Source organism: Macaca nemestrina (genome assembly GCF_043159975.1).
Source record: "Macaca nemestrina isolate mMacNem1 chromosome 8 unlocalized genomic scaffold, mMacNem.hap1 SUPER_8_unloc_2, whole genome shotgun sequence".
Taxonomy (NCBI): Eukaryota; Metazoa; Chordata; class Mammalia; order Primates; family Cercopithecidae; genus Macaca; species Macaca nemestrina.
Genome location: NW_027257566.1, coordinates 327,974 through 348,448, shown reverse-complemented (window position 1 = coordinate 348,448; position 20,475 = coordinate 327,974). Strand labels below are relative to the sequence as shown.

The 20,475-nt window shown below is 45.1% G+C and overlaps 1 protein-coding gene and 1 long non-coding RNA gene across 2 annotated transcripts in view; one reads left to right on the top strand and one right to left on the bottom strand.

Moving 5' to 3' along the window:
• LOC139361101 (SH3 domain and tetratricopeptide repeat-containing protein 1-like) overlaps positions 1 to 4,566 on the bottom strand; it is a 42,940-nt gene extending 38,374 nt beyond the window's left edge. The window contains exons 1-2 of the mRNA XM_071089582.1: positions 4,544 to 4,566; positions 4,129 to 4,243 (exon numbers count right to left, since the gene is read on the bottom strand). The gene's annotated coding sequence lies outside the window, so the exon portion shown is untranslated. The remainder of the gene's footprint in view (positions 1 to 4,128; positions 4,244 to 4,543) is intronic.
• Positions 4,567 to 13,861: 9,295 nt separating this feature from the next.
• On the top strand, positions 13,862 to 18,106 carry LOC139361098 (uncharacterized). The gene is made up of 2 exons (XR_011618652.1): positions 13,862 to 14,324; positions 16,630 to 18,106. It is a non-coding gene; the product is annotated as an uncharacterized lncRNA (long non-coding RNA).
• The last annotated feature ends 2,369 nt before the right edge of the window (positions 18,107 to 20,475 follow it).

Below are 20,475 nucleotides of genomic sequence, written 5' to 3'. Positions count from 1 at the left end.
TGAAAAAGTAAGAGAGGTGACAGACGCGAAGTGCTTGGCACTTACTCTTACTGGTTTATTACAAAGAGAACACAGGAACAGCCAAATGCAAGAGATGCACAGGGCACACCACGGGGCAGAGAGGTCGGGGCTCCCATGCCATTGCTGGAAGTGCCACCTCCCCAGCACCAAATGAGTTCACCAACCCAGAAGCTTTCCAAACCCAGTATTTAGAGGGTTTTATGGAGTTTTCATAACATAGACATGATTAAGTCATTGGCCACCGTGAGTAGCTCAATTTCCAGCCTGTCTCATCTCCCCTCCCAGAGGTAGGGGTGGGGCTGATATGTCCAACTCTTTAATCATGACTCATCTTTCTGGCAACCAACCCTAATCCTGAATCTTTCCAGGTGCCCAAAGCCATCTGTCATCTCATTATCATACAAAAGACACTCCTATCACCCCAGAGATTCCAAAAGCCTTAGAAGCTCTTGTATCAGGTATTGAAACCTAAGACCAAATATTATAACCAATGATGCTCCTATCACTCAGGAAATTACAAGAGTTTTAAAGCTCTGGGCCAAAATCAGGAAGAATACTAAATATACACAATATTGTACTATGTATCCCACTATCACGATACTTTTTTTTTGAGACAGTCTACCTCTGTTGCCCAGGTTGGAGTGCAGTGGTGCGATCTCACCTTATCGTGCGATCTCAGCACACTGCAACCTCCAGCTCTCAGGTTCAAGCAATTCTTGTGCCTCACCCTCCTGAGTAGCTGGGACTACAGGTGTGGGACACTACAACTGACTAATTTTTGTATTTTTTAGTAGAGACGGGGTTTCTCTGTGTTGGCCAGGCTGGCCTTCAACTCCTGGCCTCAAGTGATCTGCCCGCCTCGGCCTCCCAAAATTCTGGGATAAGTCATGAGCCACCGTGCCTGGCCTCACTATCACAATAATTATACTGAGAGGATGGGGGAGAAAAACATGGGCAGCAGGAGAAGTGGGGAAAGTAAGCAGCCTGAATCCTTGTCTTCCACAGTAGGACATCTCCCTGTCTTTCACACAATCTAGAATGAGCTAAAACATAAACACAGTAACCTCCAAGGAGCAGGGATCAGAGTAGAGAAGGGTAAGGTAGGGGATTGCTGGGTTTTATTGTAAGCCTTGTTAATTACTGACTCTTAGAGCTATATGCCTGTACAACTTGGCTAAAAATGAGTATTTACCTATAATCCCAGCACTTTGGGAAGCCAAGGTGGGCAGATCACGAGGTCAGGAGATCAAGACCATCCTGGCTAACAGGGTGAAACCCCATCTCTACTAAAAATACAAAATATTAGCCGGGCGTGGTGGCGGGTGCCTGTAGTCCCGGCTACTCAGGAGGTTGAGGCAGGAGAATGGTGTGAACCCGGGAGGCGGAGCTTGCAGTGAGCTAAGACCATGCCACTGCACTCCAGCCTGGGTGACAGAGCGAGACTCCGTCTCAAAAAAAAAAAAAAAAAAAAAAAGAGTATTTAGTTTTTAAACAAAATCTGATACTTGACCAACAACAATAGTATATTAAGTAATATGGTTTTTTGTTTTTGTTTTTGTTTGAGAGAGGGTCTTGCTCTGTTGCCCGGGCTGGAATGCCGTGGTGTAATTCTAACTGACTACAGCCTCAAATTAGTGGGATCAGGTGATCAACACCCCCCCCCCACCCCAGCAGCTAGAACCACAGCTGTGCACCACCATGCCCAGCATTTTTTTTTTTTTTTTGGTAGAGGTGGAGGTCTCACTATGTTGGTGGTCTTAAACTCCTGACCTCAGTGGATCCTACTGCCTCAGCATTCCTAAGTGCTGGGATTACAGGTGTGAGCCACCACTCCATAGCCAGGATGGTCTCAATCTAGTGACCTCATGATCTGCCCTCTTCGGCCTCCCAAATTCTGGGATTACAGGCATGAGCCACTGCGCCCGACCCTACATTCTGGTTTATTAAAGGAAATGTATTTCAAGTCAGAGTTTGTCATTTATTGCACAGGAAAATAAAAACTTCGTTAAGAAAATCAAAACACCCACATGATAAAACGAGGTCCTGCTTGGCTTTAAACTACTTGGTGACCACCATCAGTTGTTTTCTTGACCACAGGATGCACCTAATTCCTAACTATGAATAAAGTGCAAACATTGTTTATTGGGCTTTTGGCTTCAGCCTGAGACAATCGGATTCTCTCAAACTCAGGAATGTGAATCGCTGTTGGGTTGATGCAGCTGTTTCCATTCTAGAAATGGACCTGGAATCATGTACTTTTCACCCATGAAGAGTCCTTTGGGTAAAACTTGAAAAGGCAAGGTCCCAAATTCCCCATATGGTGTTTCTTCCAGTAGAGGAATTACTCTAATGACTTCTTAGCAAAACTTACATAATCAGGGCAGGCCATCAAAATACTCCAGAACACAAAGTTTAGCTCCGTTTCTGATGGACCTGTCTCCACTGCTATCAGTCTCACCAACAGCCTCACATCAAGTCAGAGGAACGGTTTTTTCATTTAAGAAGGATCTTCATGGCTGGGCGCGGTGGCTCATGTCTGTAATCTCAGCACTTTTGGAGGCCAAGGCGGGCGGATCACAATGTAAGGAGTTTGTGACCAGCCTGGCCAACAGAGTGAAACCTCATCTCTACTAAAAATACAAAAATTAGCCGGGCTTAGTGGCATGTGCCTGTAGTCCCAGCTACTCAGGAGGCTGAGGCAGGAGAACTGCTTGAACCCGGGGGGTGGAAGTTGTGGTGAGCCAAGATTGCACCACTGCACTCCAGCCCAGTCAAGAGAATGAGACTCCGTCTCAAAAAAAAAAAAAAAAAAAAAAAAAAAAAAAAAAAAAAAAAAAGAAGAATCTTCATGTTCCTGCCAATTTGAAAAAAAAAAAAAAAAAAAAAAAAAATTGGTATCTGTTAACGAGAGGCAATGAAAAGCACCTCCCAGGCTGCTGTAGTAAGTGGATCGGTAACTGTGGTGGGAGAGTCCAACCCCCAAGACCTGTGACTATGTTATGCAGCAAAAGGGCTTTGCCACAGGCCTTAGGAAGAGTATCCTGGGCTATCCAGGGAGGTCCAATCTAATCCCATGAGCCTCTAAGAGCCTAGATCTGGCCAGCTGTGGTGGCTCACACCTGTAATCGCCACACTTTGAAAGGCTAAGGCAGGCGGATCACGAGATCAAGAGATGGAGACCATCCTGGCTAAAATGGTGAATCCCATCTCTACTAAAAATACAAAAATTAGTCGGGTGTCATCGCGGGCAACTGTAGTCCCAGCTACTCAGGAGGCCGAAGCAAGAGAATCACCTGAACCTGGGAGGTAGAGATTGCAGTGAGCTGAGAACACGCCACTGCACTCCAGCCTGGGCAACAGTGCGAGACTGCATCGCAAAAAAATATTTTAAAACAGGGCATAGAACTTTCTCCGAGTGGAAGAAGAGAAATGCACACAGGGGAACTGGAGAGCCTGACCAGGTCCCTGGGTTAGCTAGTCCTGAGCTGATGGGACCACGTGCAAAGACCAGATAGAGGGAGCTGAGGGCAGCCCCCAACAGATGGCCAGCAAGGGAACAGACACCTCAGTCCTGCAACCACAAGGAACTATATTTGGCCAAAAGCGCTTGGAAACAATTCTCCAGTGAGGAATGCAGCCCAGCCCACATGCTGATTTTTGCCCAGTGACACCCACGTCAGACTTCTGCCCCACAGAACTGTGAGATGATACAATTTCAATTGTTTTAAGCCATGAAATTTGTGGAAATGTGGTAAAGCAGCAACAGAAATGAATACAGTGATTTACGTGGAAACCCCTAGAAGAGTGTCTGGCATGGTGTTGACACCTTACAAGCGTTTCCTGATTTCCTCACATTGCAAAGCAGGGCTGGCCACACTCCATCCAAAACAATAGATGATAGACTTGTTCTGACAAAACAGATTCAGTGAATTATAAATGGCCCAGAACACCTACAAATTTTAGGTTTCAGGTAAGTGATTGCCTTTCTTTTCACTTAGAAGCCTCCCAATGCTCATCTTACTGATAAACTCTAAGTACCAGGCAGGAGACTAAACACCAGACAAACCCAGCCCCAGATGCCCCGAGGGAGCCCGTCCCAGCACTCACTCCGCTGCACTGAAATGATGTCCAAGTCAGTTGATCCCACTAGACCAAGAACTCCAGCTCTCCATGTGTGAGTCACCAGTGCTGCCTCTGCATCTCTGCTTCTAGGATGGTGCTTCTGCACTTCACAGGAAATCTGTATCAATGTTTGTCAACACTATATATGACAGTGTCACTTAATATCTGCACAGAAAACATCAATTCTTTGAGGACCAGGGCTGAGTTTATTAGCCTTTGTAATCCCACTGCCACTGTCTGAGACATCAGAGGCACTCGGTAGAAGTTGGTGAAGAGAAAGAAAAGGCAGAGGAGAGAGAGGAAAGCAGGACCAACACCGCAGACACAGATTCTGAGGTGGCTGGAGGAGAGGCAGGACAGAGAAACTTCCTGGATGCTGGAATGGGGTTCACTGTGATACCTGCTGCTGGATTTCAAATGTCAAAGGTGACGCTTTGCTGATCTTGACCTCTGACTGCCCTTTAGCTTTCCCAACCTCAACAGAGGGCACTTAGAAACTGAGATGTCAAGAAATGATGCTTCATTGAACCATGGGAATGTTATTTACATGGACGTTCATTACTGCATTTTTTATATGGGAATGTAAATAATTGAAGAGATTGTTAAAGACTAAATCATGCACATTCAATAACTTTGTAAAATACTAATGATAACTGAAACACAAATTTTGATGTTCCCCCAAAATGCTAACATATAAAAAAATACTGGCCAATTAAAGATAGAAAACAATCCTAATGAAGCTCCCCAACAGACACATTAAAACTTCTCAATACATTAAACATTTGGGATTTCAAAAGAAAACCCAGATTCATTCCATTCTTAATATGGCGTTTAAAAAAAAAATCTTAGGTAATACAATATTTCATTTAAAATTTACAAAATTCCATTCCATTCATAATTTCATTTGATCCTCAAAACAATCTCCTGAGTTAGGCAGAACAGGTATTACTAACAACTAACTCCATTTTATAGGTAAGGGAACTGAAGTTCAGAAAGTACTTGGACTTAACAAAAGCTTTAATAGGGCCACATATCGAAACCAAATCCTCTGCTCAAAAGAACTAGAATAAGTTATCTTTTACATATTATTCATACGGATATCCTGTCAATATCCAAAAATGTTTTGAGGTAGCCTGCAATAATAGACACCTATCCAATAAAAACATTAAAATGAAAAACAGGGGGAAAAAAAACAGCCGGTGATATGGGAGACAGACGAAGGTAGATAGCAAAGACTGAGACTTATAATCTAAGAAAACTTCATCTCTGACCTTCCAGTTCCAGGGAGATAACGCTAAAGGAAACAAGATGGTTTATAGACTCAAAATCTGACAAAAGAGAGGTTGCATCAGTTCTTAACTCTGAAACACTCCTAGCAGCCACAGCAAATCTCTAGGACAACATACCAATGGCATCAAAGCAAGAGTATACTTCAGTGATAGAGTGAATTAAGTTCCCTGTTTGGGACCCAGGCCAGGGCTAGAGAAAAGAACTCTGAAATGTAGAGCTCAGAAATACATCCTCTGTCGGCCACAGGCAGTGGCTCACACCTGTAATCCCCAGCACTCTGGAAGGCCGAGGCGGGCAGATCACGAAGTCAGGAGATGGAGACTATCCTGCCTAGCACAGTGAAATCCTGTTTCTACTAAAAATACAAAAAAATTAGCCAAGCGTGGTGGCAGGCGCCTATAGTCCCAGCTGTTTGGGAGGCTGAGGTAGGAGAATGGAGTGAACCCAGGAGGCGGAGCTTGCAGTGAGCCTAGATCCTGCCACTGCACTCCAGCCTGGGCAACAGAGCAAAACTCCGTCAACCCCCCCCAAAAAAAAACAAAAAATTCTTCTCCATACCCTTGTGTCCCCTTCTGTGAGAGACTTCCTTACACCATTGCGAGGAAGAGAATTTTTCTCTGCTATATTTGCTTGAAAGAATTAAAGGTGTAGAGCAAAAATTCTTGGAAATTATGTAGTTTACGATCCTCAAAAGTGAGAAAAATGAAGCCCAGAAGTGAAGGCCTTCCAGGAAAATTCCAGAGCCAGAGGTAGACCCAGTACATTGTTTTTGTTTTTGTTTTGAGAGGAAGTCTCACTCTATGGCCCAGGCAGGAGTGCAGTGCAGCCATTTCACTCACTGCAACCGCCGCCTCCTGGGTTCAAGCTATTCTCCTGCCTCAGCCTCCTGAGGAGCTGCGATTACAGGCGCCCACCACCACGCCCAACTAATTTTTGTATTTTCAGTAGAGACAGGGTTTCACCATGTTGGCCAGGTTGGTCTCCAACTCCTGACCTCAAGTGATTCACGTGCCTAGACCTCCCAAAGTCCTCGGATTACAGGCGTGAGCCAAGGCGCCCGGCCGACCTGGTAAGTTTTAATCAAGTACTCTGAACTATGCTACAAACACTAGGAAGTAATAGAAAAAAAATTAATCTAAAAACCCTCTGGAGAGTCAAAGAATTGCAGATTTAAAATAGCATGAATACTTGGATTCATGGTATTGAAAAAGGACCTCGCATTTACCCGCATGTACAAACTGCCTGCGCACTTCTATCACAGCATTTTTCAAGCTGTGCTACAGTTAACTATGTACTGCCCAAAGCCAATCTGTCCCTGCAAATCATAAGCTCTTAAAGACCAGGAATTCAGGAGAACAAGCAAAACTTCAGAGAGAAGAGAGCCACCGAAACAGAGTTCATAGCAATGGGTCGGCAGGAGCTGATGACTGGAGGTGCGCAGTAGCCTTGGGGTCTGGGACAGCGGAGGGCAGAGAAGGCAAAAGGGCCTGCATGACACGCTACAGGGCTAGGAGCCACAGCTGTCGTGATTAGTTCAGTTTTGTCTCCTATGCCTGTTACTTATACACCATCTCTTGTTCAGAAAGAACTTCAGGTTGAGTATTTGGACTCCTTGAGCCTTCTGCTGTTTGTCTCCGGGACGTTTAACACTCTTAAAAGGGGAAAACTGTCCAGTTCGATTTCGCTTCCTGGGACATTACAGGTTTTTCAAAAGTTTGATGAAAGCATTCACTAAGGAGTGATTCCACTTTCCTCGGTGGCTGAGAAATACAGCCTCTGAGGGGCAGCATCAGGTCTTCCCATCAAGCTGAGGTCGGAGTCTCCCCACCCACGGACCTCACCCTCGCTCTCCCCTCATAAGTCTGACCTCTAACTGTAACTGCCTTGGCCTCATTCCGTGGGTTTGGATGCTCCTGCTTGAAACGCATTTTCCAGCCCGCCAAATTCTTGGGAGAGTTTCTTCCACTCTCCAAGCGCTAAGAGCTACAAAGTTCAATCTGGCTTTCCAGATTTTTTTTTCTTCCCATTGCTAACGGAAGAAATCAAGAAGTGCCGGGCAGAAGGGCCCTGCTCCCTCCAATCAGAGCCCAGCCCGGGGCCAGAGCGGGAAGTGCGGCGGTGGGACCCGCGGTGGGACGCGCGGTGAGGGCCCCTCGCCCCCCGGGACCCGCTAGCCAGGGCAGAGGTCGGTGCGGCCACTGCGCGACAGCTCCGGGCCCGCGCCTCTCGCTTCCTCCCGCCAGGCAAGTGAGAGGATAAACCATGGGGCGGGGGCAGTGCGCCCCCACCGACCGCGCCCCCCCCGCACGAACCCCCACTACACGCGCGTCCCAGGCGGAGTCGACCCAGACGAGCCACGGGGCGGCGCACAGCACCACTAGCAGGGCGGCCAGGACCCACGGGCGCGGGTCCACGCAGCCACCTATATAGGTGACAAAACAGGAAGCCGTCATGCGGGGCCGGGAAAGAGCCCCCACCCAGAGTCACGGACTCCCTCGTCCGAGGGTCCGCGCAGTCCCCTCGGTGAGTCTAGCGAAGCATCCTCGCTGCTAGGGAGGGCGGGGAGGGCGGCGGAGTCTCCCACTCTCGGTGACCCGGACCCCGCCTCACCAGTGGGCCCACGCAGGGCCCCCTCTGCCGCACGCGGGGACCAGCCACGCTGCGGGGGACCGGGCAGAAGCCAGCGCCCGGGTCCATGCAGTCCCCTCCGCGGAAGACGCGGGGAGCCGGGGAGCAGTAGGGACCGGCCCCACCCGCAGGGCGACCGGGACTCCCCCGCGGGCCCACGCGGTACCACAGCAGGCGCGAAGCCCCCAGTGCCGCCCAAGGCCGAGACAAAGCCCTGGCGCAAGGACCCCGGATCCCGACCTCGGATCCTGCGGAGCCCAGCTCGGAGCCGCCACGCCCAGGGCAGAGACCCCCGCCCGGTCCGGAGACCCCGTCGCCCGTCGTGCCGTCTCACCTCAGGCTGCCGCCTCGCAGCGCTCGCTCCTCGCCGCGGCGCCTGGGCCGACTGAAGCGCAGCTGAGCAGCCGACAGAGCCACTGCAGCCTCAACAACGGAGCCCCGGGGCGGGGCCGCTGCCGCCGCTTCAGCCCGTGTTCCCCGCTCAGGATCCGGCTCGGATCAAGGAGCTGCAGCTGGCGCAAGGCTGCGGCCGGGAAACACACCGCGCAGGTGCACACGGCCCCGCCCGCCGCCCGCCGCCCGCCGCCCCGCCCCCAGCGGAGCCGGGCGCCCAGGACCCGCCCCCCGGCCAATGGGGAGCCAGCTGCGCGGAGAGGGCGGGGCCTGGAGGAACAAAGGGAGGTTGGGCGGGGCGGTGCTGGGACTGGGCGTGCGGGGTCCCGCGGGAGGACCGGACCCAAGAGCTGGCCGGATCCTTGCCTCCTAGAAGACCCAGCTCAACGTCCACCTGGAGTCTGCTCTACAGGACCCGCTCATCTCAAGCCCAGAACTCAGGCTTTTAGGGCAGAGAGCGAGAGACAGGCTTGCTTTACAAAAAGGGAAACTGAGGTCCAAGGAATAGGATTGCCTGCTGACTGAACTCACGTAGTCCCATTCACTCGTTCACCTTGTCATTCAGCAAACATTTGGAAGCACGGATGGTGGGCGTTAGGAGTGAAGTAGGGCCGGGCGTGGTGGCTCGCGCCTGTAATCCCAGCAGTTTGTGGGGCCGAGGCAGGTGGATTACTTGAGGCCAGGAGTTCGAAACCAGCCTGGCCAACAAGATGAAACCCCATCTCTGCTAAAAATACAAAAATTAGCTAGACATGGTGGTGCAATCCTGTAATCCCAGCTACTCGGAAGGCTGAGGCAGGAGAATTGCTTGAATCCAGGAGGCAGAGATTGCAGTGAGCTGAGATTACACCATTGCACTCCAGCCTGAGTGACAAGAAAAAAACTCTGTCTCAAAAAAAAAAAAAAAAAAAAAATTGTCTCTTGCCACTAGCATGAAGGTCCCATGAGAAGAAAAATGGAAACTCTTGCTCATAACAGTGCCCCAAATGCCCAGCACATTGTAGCTGTAGGGCAGTTGGTCGATGGTGGACGCTGCTGGTTGAAGGGCCCAGCTGGCCCTCCCAACTGCCTTCTCCCTGGTCACGTTCCATTATAGAGAACAGAATAGTTTCTTGCCCTTCCAGAGTCCCTCTTAGTGGGGATTGGCCAAGTGACATTGTCCTGCCCCGGGAGACATAAGTGGAAGTTGGCTGAAAGGTTTCTAGCCTTGGTTTGCTGGGACGATTTGAACCAGGACATGACAGCTGACCGTCCATTGTTCAGGAATTCTGCAAGTTAGTTGTTCAATACATTCAGTACTTCAAATTTTAAATAATATATACTCGCAAATTAAAAAATGCATTAGACCAGATGCAGTGGCCCACGTCTAACACATTGGAAGCCTGAGGCAGGAAGATCACTTGAGCCCAGGAGTTCAAGACCAGCTTAGGCAAAAAAGGAAGACCCTGTCTCTACAAAAAATTTTAAAATTAGCTACGCATGGTGGTGTGTGCATGCAATCCTAGCCACTCAGGAGGCTGAGATGGGAGGATCGCTTGAGCCATCTGTTCAAGGCTCCAATGAGCTATGATAGTGCCACTGCACTCCAGCCTGGGTGACAGAGCCAGACCCTGTCTCAGAAATAAATATATTTCATATATTAATAAATTTATAATAAATATATATATACACATTTATGTATTATAATTATATATTTAGACATAAATATCTATTTCTTGTTTTATTTATTTATTTATTTATTTTGAGATGGAGTTTACTCTTGTTGCCCAGGCTGGAGTGCAATGACACAATCTGGGCTCACTGCAACCTCCACCTCCCAGGTTCAAGTGATTTTCCTGCCTCAGTCTCCTGAGTAGCTGGGATTACAGGCACGCACTACCACACCTGGCTAATTTTTGTATCTTTAGTAGAGATGGGGTTTCTCCATGTTGGTCAGACTAGTCTCGAACTCCTGACCTCAGGTGATCTGCCCACCTCAGCCTCCCAAATTGCTGGGATTACAGGTGTAAGCCACTGTGCGCAGCCTATATGATATATTTACATATTATAATTATGTATATTAATTTTATATAATTATATATAAATATAAAATATAAAAACTTTCCTTGCCTTCTCTTGTTTCTACCTACAGTCAGTATATACCCATGACTTCAAATACTATCTACATGTAATAATTTTAAATGTATATTATATATATATATATATATTTTTTTTTTTTTTTGAGACGGAGTCTCATCCTGTCACCAGGCTGGAGTGCAATGACGCAGTCTTAGCTCATTGCAACCTCTGACTCCCAGGTTTAAGCGATTATCCTGCCTCAGCCTCCCAAGTAGCTGGGCTTATAAGCGCCCACCACCATGTCCAGCTAATTTTTGTATTTTTAGTAGAGACAGGGTTTTGCCATTGTGGCTAGGTTGGTTTCAAACTCTTGACCTTAATTGATCACCTGCCTCAGCCTCCTAAAGCGCTGGGAATACAGGCGTGAGCCACCTTGGCCAAAATATTTTTTTGTTTCCAAACATTTTACATGAGAGGAAAGTGGAGAATAAATCACCTGACGCTCTACTCTAAAAAAAAAATCTTTGTGCCTCTCTTCTTTTCATCCTTCCTAAGTGTACATATGACCAAAATGTCTTTAGGTTGAGGTCCCCCCGTGAAAACGTTACAGGGTGTTGTGTCCTCAGCCACCCTCCTGTCTTTTCCTAGTCCTGGCATTTTATAACTGTCTGGGAATGACCCAGGATACCCACAGTGGCCATGTCTATTGGAGGGTCTAGTGAGTATCAGCCCCGGGGTCATCTCATCCCCAAGGACAGAGTCTCTCAGGGGAGCAGCTGGATGCTCTTGGCCTTAGAGGAATCTCCTGGTATAGTTTCATCTAAAATGGTGACCCCTTAGGGTTATTAAAATTTCAGGACATTAAAATGAATGGACCATACAACGTAACGTCATTAAAGCTAGGTCATTAAAGCTGTTCCTGTAGCTGGAGGTTTTATTCCTCGGAGACACATTGACGGTCTGCCAATGGGATGCTGATATTGAGAGGAAAAGGCAGAAATGATTTCTGCTCTCTAGATTGTCTCAGACTTGTGAAGAGAGAAAAACTGTCCCAAAGGATGAGGAAAACCCACCCCAGAGAGGATGTGCAAGAACCTGAATATGGAAATGCACTGAAGGCACACAGGAGGACAAAGAGCAGTGCCAGTGCCTCCTAGGTGGTCACTGAGTGCTTTACTGAACAGGATGGGTGTCCCGAGGGATAGAATGGCCTGCCGTGACACTTAGAAAGGTCTGCATTGGAGTCAGCAATGCCTCTCCCTGAGTTTGTTACCTTGAAAAGACTTGTCCTCTTATTTGAGTTTCAGTTTTTCATTGACTGTAAGATACATTTTGTCAGTACAGCTTGAAAGATAAATATACTATTTCCAAAGAGGCAAGATAAAATGATGCATTTTATTTGCTAAAAATTCGTATTTATTTCTTCCCCAGAGTGAGTGTAGTAAGTTTTAAAGGTCTGTTCTTTTCAAGGGTAATTTCAAATGGAATTGTAGGACTTAGCTTTGTCAATGCTACTGGTGAAATAAAAGTGTGATAGATAAATTGATGATTTACAAAGATTCACCAAAATGTCAGTTCCCCTCTTGTAGCATGGTGAAGAATTTATGACAGTGGACATATCTGTATCCTCTTATCTGGATATCTGAGGGGGTTTTTCGTGTTGTTTTTTGTTTTTTTGGAGACACTGTCTTGCTCTGTAACTCAACTGGAGTGCACTGGCGCCATCTCTGCTTACTGCAACCTCTGCTTCCCGGGTTCAAGTGATTCTCCTGTGTCAGCCTCCCGAGTAACTGGGATTATAGGCACCCACCACCACACCCAGCTAATTTTTGTATTTTCAGTAAACACGGGGTTTTAGGCCTGGCACGGTGGCTCATGCCTGTAATCCCAGCATTTTGGGAGGCCAAAGTGGGCGGATCATGAGGTCAGGAGTTCCAGAGCAGCCTGGTCAACGTGGTGAAAAACTGTCTCTACCACAAATACAAAAAAATTAGCTGAGCCTGGTGGCAGGCACCTGTAATCCCAGCTACTCGGGAGGCTGAGGCAAGAGAATTGCTTGAACTCGGGAGGTGGAGGTTGCAGAGAGCCAAGATCTTGCCACTGCACCCCAGCCCAAGCGACAATGCGAGACTCCGTCTCAAAAAACAAACAAACAAACAAACAGCAAAAAGACGGGGTTTTGATATGTTGGTCAGGCTGGTCTCAACCTCCTGACCTCAGGTGATCACCCGTCTCATACTCCCAAGGTGCTGGGATTACAGGCGTGAGCCACTATGCCCAGCCCACTCTATTTTCTTTTTATTCCCTAAATTTTAATATGTTTGAGTTTGTCTGTTCCTTTATCACTGTTTTCTTACATAAAAGAAATTCTGCCTAATCCTTCATAAAAAAAAATCTTCCTGTGACTTCTGAAAGTGTTCTGGTTTTATCTTTCATATTTGAATATATAATAAGTTGATTATGGATCATGGAATGGAGAAGAATGCAATGCATTTTCCCAAGTAGATGCCAGCCTGGTTTGCCTCATATTTTAAAGTGCATGTGATTTCTTTTTCTATTCTACAGTGCCTACTCTATCATTCATCAACTTTCCATATAAATGCTGGGTCATTAAGACTTTTCTTCCCCTTGGTCTGCTTGCTCGTCTCTCTGCTAATACTGTGCTGTCCTGAGTATTGTCGTTTGAAAATCTTAGAAGTATGTTAGACAAGTCATCACTCTTTTTTTAGATGACTAAAAAGCATTAGACATTTGTCATTTTTACTATGCATGAAAAAGTAGTTTTTCCTTCCTAAAAAAAACCTGATTTGGGAATTTATGTGATTTCATAGGAATAGCTTCTGGAAGTGGTGACATTAATGTCATTTAAAAAAACATGTGTCGTATTTCCTCTTATTCCTTTCTGCCTTGACATTGTGCAATAGAAATTTTAAAAATTGTTGTATTAGTATTGTTAAATATCAATTATTGGTTTTATTTACTACTCAATTAAATTTAGTAAGCCTACTTTCTCTTGGTATAATCACATGGAATGGGCTCAACTCCCCAGTTAACAAGTGACAGCACATGTAAAATATTGTCTACCAGGGAAACTCATTGAACACTTAGTGTTCAGACTGTGTTTTGGTGTCTGGTTCCCTAAGCACCACTGCAGTGAAAATAATAGACCTTCGGCAGAAAAACTTTTGGCAAATATATTGCATAAGCCATTTAGATGCAGTGAGTCATTCTTATTACTTGGGTTGGTGGAATCCCTTTCAAAATGTAAGTTACTATTACAAACAAAGGTGGAACTTTGTGAGCAGGCATTGTTAAGAATAAGTAGTCTCAGGACTGATAATATTAACTCCCTTATGCACATCAGGTAGGACTTTATTATGACAGATACTAAAAATGCACAAAGTGAAGTTAAAAGGTAACTCCTAGCAGCACATCTTACTCCCTGGATTCTCTAATGAGATGGGTGTTTCTACTTTGCTGTTGCCTTTCTGAATAGTTCAATTCCAGCATTAGTACTGCTGTGTGGGAGGGAGTATGTGTGAACAGAGTAAGAGTTGTGACAATCAAGTCATAGAAAAAATGCTTGGAAATTTTAGAATCATGTAAACAGCTTATGGATTGAGTATAGATTCCCAGTGCAGTCAGTCTCACCCATCCTTCTATCCACATGTGTGGAATGTTCTAGGACTCCATGGCTTTTGAGGATGTGGCTGTGAACTTTACCCAGGAGGAATGGATTTTGCTAGATTCTTCTCAGAAGAATCTCTACAGAGAAGTGATGCAGGAAACCTGCAGGAACCTGGCTTCTGTAGGTGAGAATGACAACATATTTCACCTAATTACAGAACTATTTCCCTATCATCAGTGCTATTTGTGATGGAATGTGGCAAGGGAATGATTTGGTGACTAAATCAGGCATGGGCACTGTCCACAAAGAACATTAAATCTAGTAATGTTTCTGTAGTTTGTAATAATTCATGATAATTTTGTGGGTCTGCATTTTAGGAAACAAATGGAAAGACCAGAATATTGAAGATCACTTTGAAAAACCTGGGAAAGATATAAGATAATTTGTACTGAGAAGAGGAAATAAAGTCCTCTGAAGGAATCTTATCAAGTCATGAAGTTAAAAACAAGCAATCAAAACAAATAAGAGTCACTTGAAATTTATTTTTTTTTAGAAAAAAAATTTATTTTTTTTTAGAAAGTGGGAATGTTTCATTTCTCTCATACCCACTCAAGGACATATGAAAATGCACACTGTAGCTCCCTGGACCTTGTTAATACAAGAACGTACACAGGATTAAAACTCTAATAGTTTAGAAACTGCAAGAATATTTTCAGTTTTCACATTTACTTGAAAAGTCATGTGAAAACTCCCACAGGAAAGAAATTCTATAAGTGAAGCTTTTCTAATTTGGAAAGCCTGATGCAAATTAATTACGGTTCAGTGCTTGAAAAAATGTATGAAATGTTACACAAGTTACAAGTATATTGTTTTTATCAGTGGCTCATTCTTAAGGAGTCATGAGTATACAATTCACCTTGTTTTGCAGGGAAACCTTGAGGTGAGAGTTCTGTAATTGCTCTTTAAGCGGTAGTACTTGAGTTTCATAGATAATGATATTAAGTTTATTGGTAGGATTTTTGTCTATTCATTTGATAATGTGCTGGATTCATGGTTGAATTTTAATGTTTTTCTAATGTGTAGGTAAGTTTAATTTTTTTTATTTCATTATTACCTTTTTTTTGAGATGGAGTCTCACTGTGTTGCCGAGGTGGAGTGTAGTGGTGCAATCTCGGCTCACTGCAACCTCCGCCTCCTGGGTTTAAGTGATTCTCCTGCCTCAGCCTCTGTTGTAGCTGGGACTACAGGTGCCTGCCACTACATCCAGCTAATTCTTTGTATTTTTAGTAGAGACAGGGTTTCACCATGTTGGCTAGGCTGGTCTTGAACTCGTGGCCTCATGATTTGCCCACCTCAGCCTCCCAATGTGCTGGGATTACAGACATGAGCCACTGCATCTGGTCAGGCAAGTTTCGCTTTTATGTATTGTCCTGTGATTAACGGACCAGTGAATAATGACTGTGAATTGCTGGGATTGTCTTACTAGCCTCATTTGGCAAATTTTGATTATCCCTTGTTCATTATACACATTCCACCTTTCTTTATTAAAGGAAAAACTACTCTTGATGTAAAGATGTTTATTTTTTGCTAATAATGAGTTGGTATTAATTCCTAAGTACATAGATTTTACTATAGAGTATCATCTCGTGAGTTCTTTGCATTTGTTGCCCTTTATTCTTTATTATTTCTGTCTATTATTTGGGTCATTCACTTTGAATGAAGGAGAGAGGACTGTGATAGGACAATATGTTGTAACCAATCTGAGGGAGGAAGCATTCAATCTCTCAGTCACATATGATAGCGTTGGGCTTTTCATCAATGCCTTTCTTATTGTAGTAGATAGTATTGCACCATTATGATATGATAGTTTATATACTGTATTTTAGAGTATTACAGTCTTACCAGTCAGTGTCACATGATTCAGTTCCCTACCAGCCAATAGACAAACCAATCACATACTCCTGTAGGAACAAAGGAACATCCTCGGCCGCGTGGGTGGATCACGCCTGTAATCCCAACACTTAGGGAGGCCGAGGCCGCTGAATCATGAGGTCGGGAGATCGAGACCATCCTGGCTAACACGGTGAAACCCCGTCTCTACTAAAAATACAAAAATTTAGCCGTGTGTGGTGGTGGGTGCCTGTAGTCCCAGCTTCTAGAGAGGCTGAGGCGGGAGAATGGTGTGAACCCGGAAGACGGAGATTGCAGTGAGCCAAGATCACAGCACTGCACTCCAGCAAGGGTGACAGAGAGAGATTCTGTCCCCCCCCCAAAAAAAAAAAGAAAAAAAAGAACATCCTCACTTTTTAATGCTATACCACTGCTATACCACTCTCTACTCCCAAGTTAATCCCTGTTTGGGCCTGTGGGAGCTTACACCATCCTCCTATATGTAATTAATAACTGATGTCTGGCTTATCTGTTTAGTAATTGATGTTATGTGTTTAACGGTGCCAGTAAACGTAGGGTGCTCATTCCTTCCTCACCAGTGGAGTACGTGAGACGCTGTTGAAACAATTGGCAACACAAATGGAACGGACCAGCCCTCATGAAGGACACCTGCTCAACTTGACCTACCTGCTGTGGGCTGACGGTCCCGTAACACATCAGCAGTCACCTGGGTCAGAACCGTGAGCTGATGATGGGTCTTCCTTTTGGTCTGCACAGCGTTTTGTGGTCTTCAGGTGTTGTCATCTTCTCCCACACTAAACTGCTCTCATCTCCTAGACTTGAATGTTTACTTGCACTCAGCATGACATTTGGCCTGTGCTTAGCAGGCAGTTTTGAGGCCCTGGCTTATTAATGCACAAAAGCGCAGCACATAAGCCGACACTTAAGTCCTAATTAGCAAGGATCAGGCTGTATCTCTGTAGTCCCTGCATCTACTCTGGTCACCATCTCTGTATGCTTAGGGCAGCCATGTGAACATTATTAATTATTGTATACTCCAAGACAATAGTTATTATGTAGGCAGAAGTAGTGGCCTTGTTTGTTTCTTGTGCTGCTGCTCCCCTTGCCGCTGTCCCCTACACCCTCCTGATGAGGTGTACATCTATGGTGCCTCATGGTTCAGTCACGGATGAGTAAAGAAAATGGGAAGAAAGAGTTTGATATTAGCCCCTATGAAAGCATATGAAGAAGAGTCTCAGCTGCTTTCATTGAAAAATTCCTAGCGAGTGTGTGGGTTTTTCTTATCACTGCTGCTTATCAGCATGCCAAAAGTCGAATCTTCGGACTGCAAGTCTTGCCGGCCTTAGACATAATGGCCTTACTGCATGTGGAGCTAACCCCAGGAAGATGGAATGACAGTCTCTGGAGGATTAGGTGGTCTCCTCCAATGTGGCTTGATGGGCTCCTGAACTCTTTCCTGTAACCATGCAGAGAGTCTACACTGCCAGCAATCATGTGCCTCAACTCTGTAGATGTAGAAACTCAAAATATTCAAAATATTCTGAAACAGTTTCCATTGAAAGGAAAGAGAAAGGCAGTTAGGTGCCATGCTCCGGTCAAGAGAACTAGTGGATGGCTCACAAGAACACTCTGTCGCTACTGTCTGTGCCTCTGTCACAACAAATATCCTGATCCTTCAGTTTTAAGGGTGCAGGGCCATTTTCCTCCCTTTCTTACTGGTAGTTCTCAAGATAACTGTATGATGTGCTGGGAAGGCAATATCCTGAGAATCAGGTGACATTGGTCAGAACAGCCCAGGCTCTGTTAGAGTCCCTGCTCAAAACAGAATGGCCTTTAACGCTTGTGTCCAGCAAACCACATCATTGGAGAAAACCCAAGGTGGGCTGCTTTCTGGGGTCCCTCAGTTGTAGTGCAAGTGAAGTGTTTACATCAAAACTCCATCCATCTGCTCTGGGTAGCCTTCCTGGTCTTGTGGTAGCGGTTCATATTGAATCCTAGACTTCTGTTGTCTTTTGTTTGCTATTTGTAAGTAATAAATTCACTTCATGGAATTTATGTATGAATATGTTTGGTCTCATTGTACTCAGAAAAGTTGGTAGCCATTGCACAGTGAACCCCCTTCATAATTGGTGAAAACACCTATGCCCCCCTTGTGCCACAGCAAGGAGGTTCATTCAGCCAAACATAAACTTCATGTGCGTAAAACCCTGTAGCACAATTATTACCATGTGGGAGGCCTTTAACAATGGTGATGCTGATTTGAAGAACTCTGAAGGAAGAAATTTACACAAATGGGTTGGGTACACGGGAGTCCCTCCTAACGTAAAGCAACCCTTACTCCCCTCTGCCTAAAAAGAGTGAAGAGGCCAGGCACGGTGGCTCAGGCCTGTAATCCGAGCACTCTGGGAGGCCAAGGTAGGCAGATCACAAGATCAGGGGTTCAAGACCAGCCTGACCAACATGGGGAAGCCACATCTCTACTAAAACTACAAAAATTAGCTGGGCATGGTGGTGGGCACCTGTAATCCCAGCCACTTGGGAGGCTGATGCAGGAGAATTGCTTGAACCTGGGAGGCGGAGGTTGAAGTGAGTCAAGACCATGCCACTGCACTCCAGCCTGGGTGACAGGGCAAGACTCTGTCTCAGGGGGAAAAAAAAAAAAGTGTATAAGAACTGAAACAGGTTTAAAATTTCACCTAGTTGGAAATGCAAAGTTTACAAAAATAATATTAAAATAAAATGCTAAATGAGTGCTCATTGAATTTTATGCCTCCACAAAGTGGATTGTGAATTAACTTCCACATCTGTTGAAAGCCACCAAAGTTCGGCAGCCTCCGTGTCTGAAATTCACATGTGGCTCAAATAAGAATTATACCTGGGGATACCCCAAAGTTTAAATATGGTATCCCCTGTGATATTATGAGGAAGTGCTGTACATAAAACAGGTTGTCTTCCTTTAATTCTGAAAATAATATTATCTTGCCTAAATTCTCCAAAACGCATCACTCTGCAGTATCCGATAGAGGACATAGGTTTCCTGACCAATGAGCACTGAAAGTAAGTGTGTGAGACTCACCTATGTTCTTATCAAAATGGAAATCCCCGAATCCCACCAGTTAGAATAACATGACAGAATGTCAGATTTTTGGAATATATAGGTTTTCTGTGAGGTTAGTAAGTATTGATTCCATTTTTAAAATAGATATCAATATATTTAGATTACCTATTTCTCCTATGTTTTAGTATTAATAGATTGTGTCTTTTAATTCATCCAGTTGGTCTAAGTTACCAAGTTTGTGCATTATGGAGATTGTAATATTCTTTATTATTTTATCATCCATGGGCTCTCTAATATAAAGGCCTCTTTTAATTCTTCTATTATTAGGTTGGTGCCAAAGTAATTGTGGTTTTGGACCATGAATTTTAAATTTTTATAACTAGGCTTCAACACATCTTTATTAATCAAAATAGAACCCATTACAATGGACTGGGCACAGTCGCTCACGCCTGTAATCCCAGCACTTTAGGAGGCTGAGGCGGGTGAATCAGGAGGTCAGGAGTTTGAGACCAGCCTGAGCAACATGGTGAAATCCCGTCTTTACTAAAAATACAAAAAGTAGCCGGGTGTGGTGGCATGTGCCTGTAATCCCAGCTACTCAAGAGGTTGAGGCAGGAGAATCTCTTGAACCCAGGAGGCAGAGGTTACAGTGAGCTGAGACTGCACCTTTGCACTCTGGCCTGTGTGATAGAGTGAGACTCGGTCTTTAAAAGAAAAGAAACCATTACATTGAGCACATTTTTGCCAATGAGAAATAAACTTGTTTATTCCATGCTTTCAGGGTTCGATGAACTCTTGGAAAGCATTTTCTGCATCCTGCTGGTTGTGTAAGTGTTTTCCCTGCAAAAAGTTGTCAAGATGCTTAAAGAAGTGGTAGTTGGTTGGCGAGAGGTCAGGTGAATACGGCAGATGAGACAAAACTTCATAGCCCAGTTTCTTCAACTTTTGAAGCCCTGGTTATATGGCATGTGGTCACACGTTGTGGAGAACTGGGCCCTTCATGTTGACCAGTGCCAGCTCCAGGTGCTACAGTTTTCCATGCATCTCATCGATTAACTCGGCATACTTCTCAGATGTAATGATTTCACCAGGATTCAAAAACTGTAGTGGATCAAAAGACCGGCAGCTGACCACCAAACAGTGACCATGACCTTTTTTTGGCACAACTTTGACTTTGGGAAGTGGTTTAGAGCTTCTTCTCAGTCCAGCCACTGAGCTGGCTGTTGTATGAAATCCACTTTTCGTGGCATGTCACAATCTGATCAAGAAATGGTTCATTGTTGTTTCATAGAATAAGAGAAGATGACACTTCAAAAGGATGCTTTTTAAACTATTTGGTCAGCTCATGAGGCACCCACTTATCAAG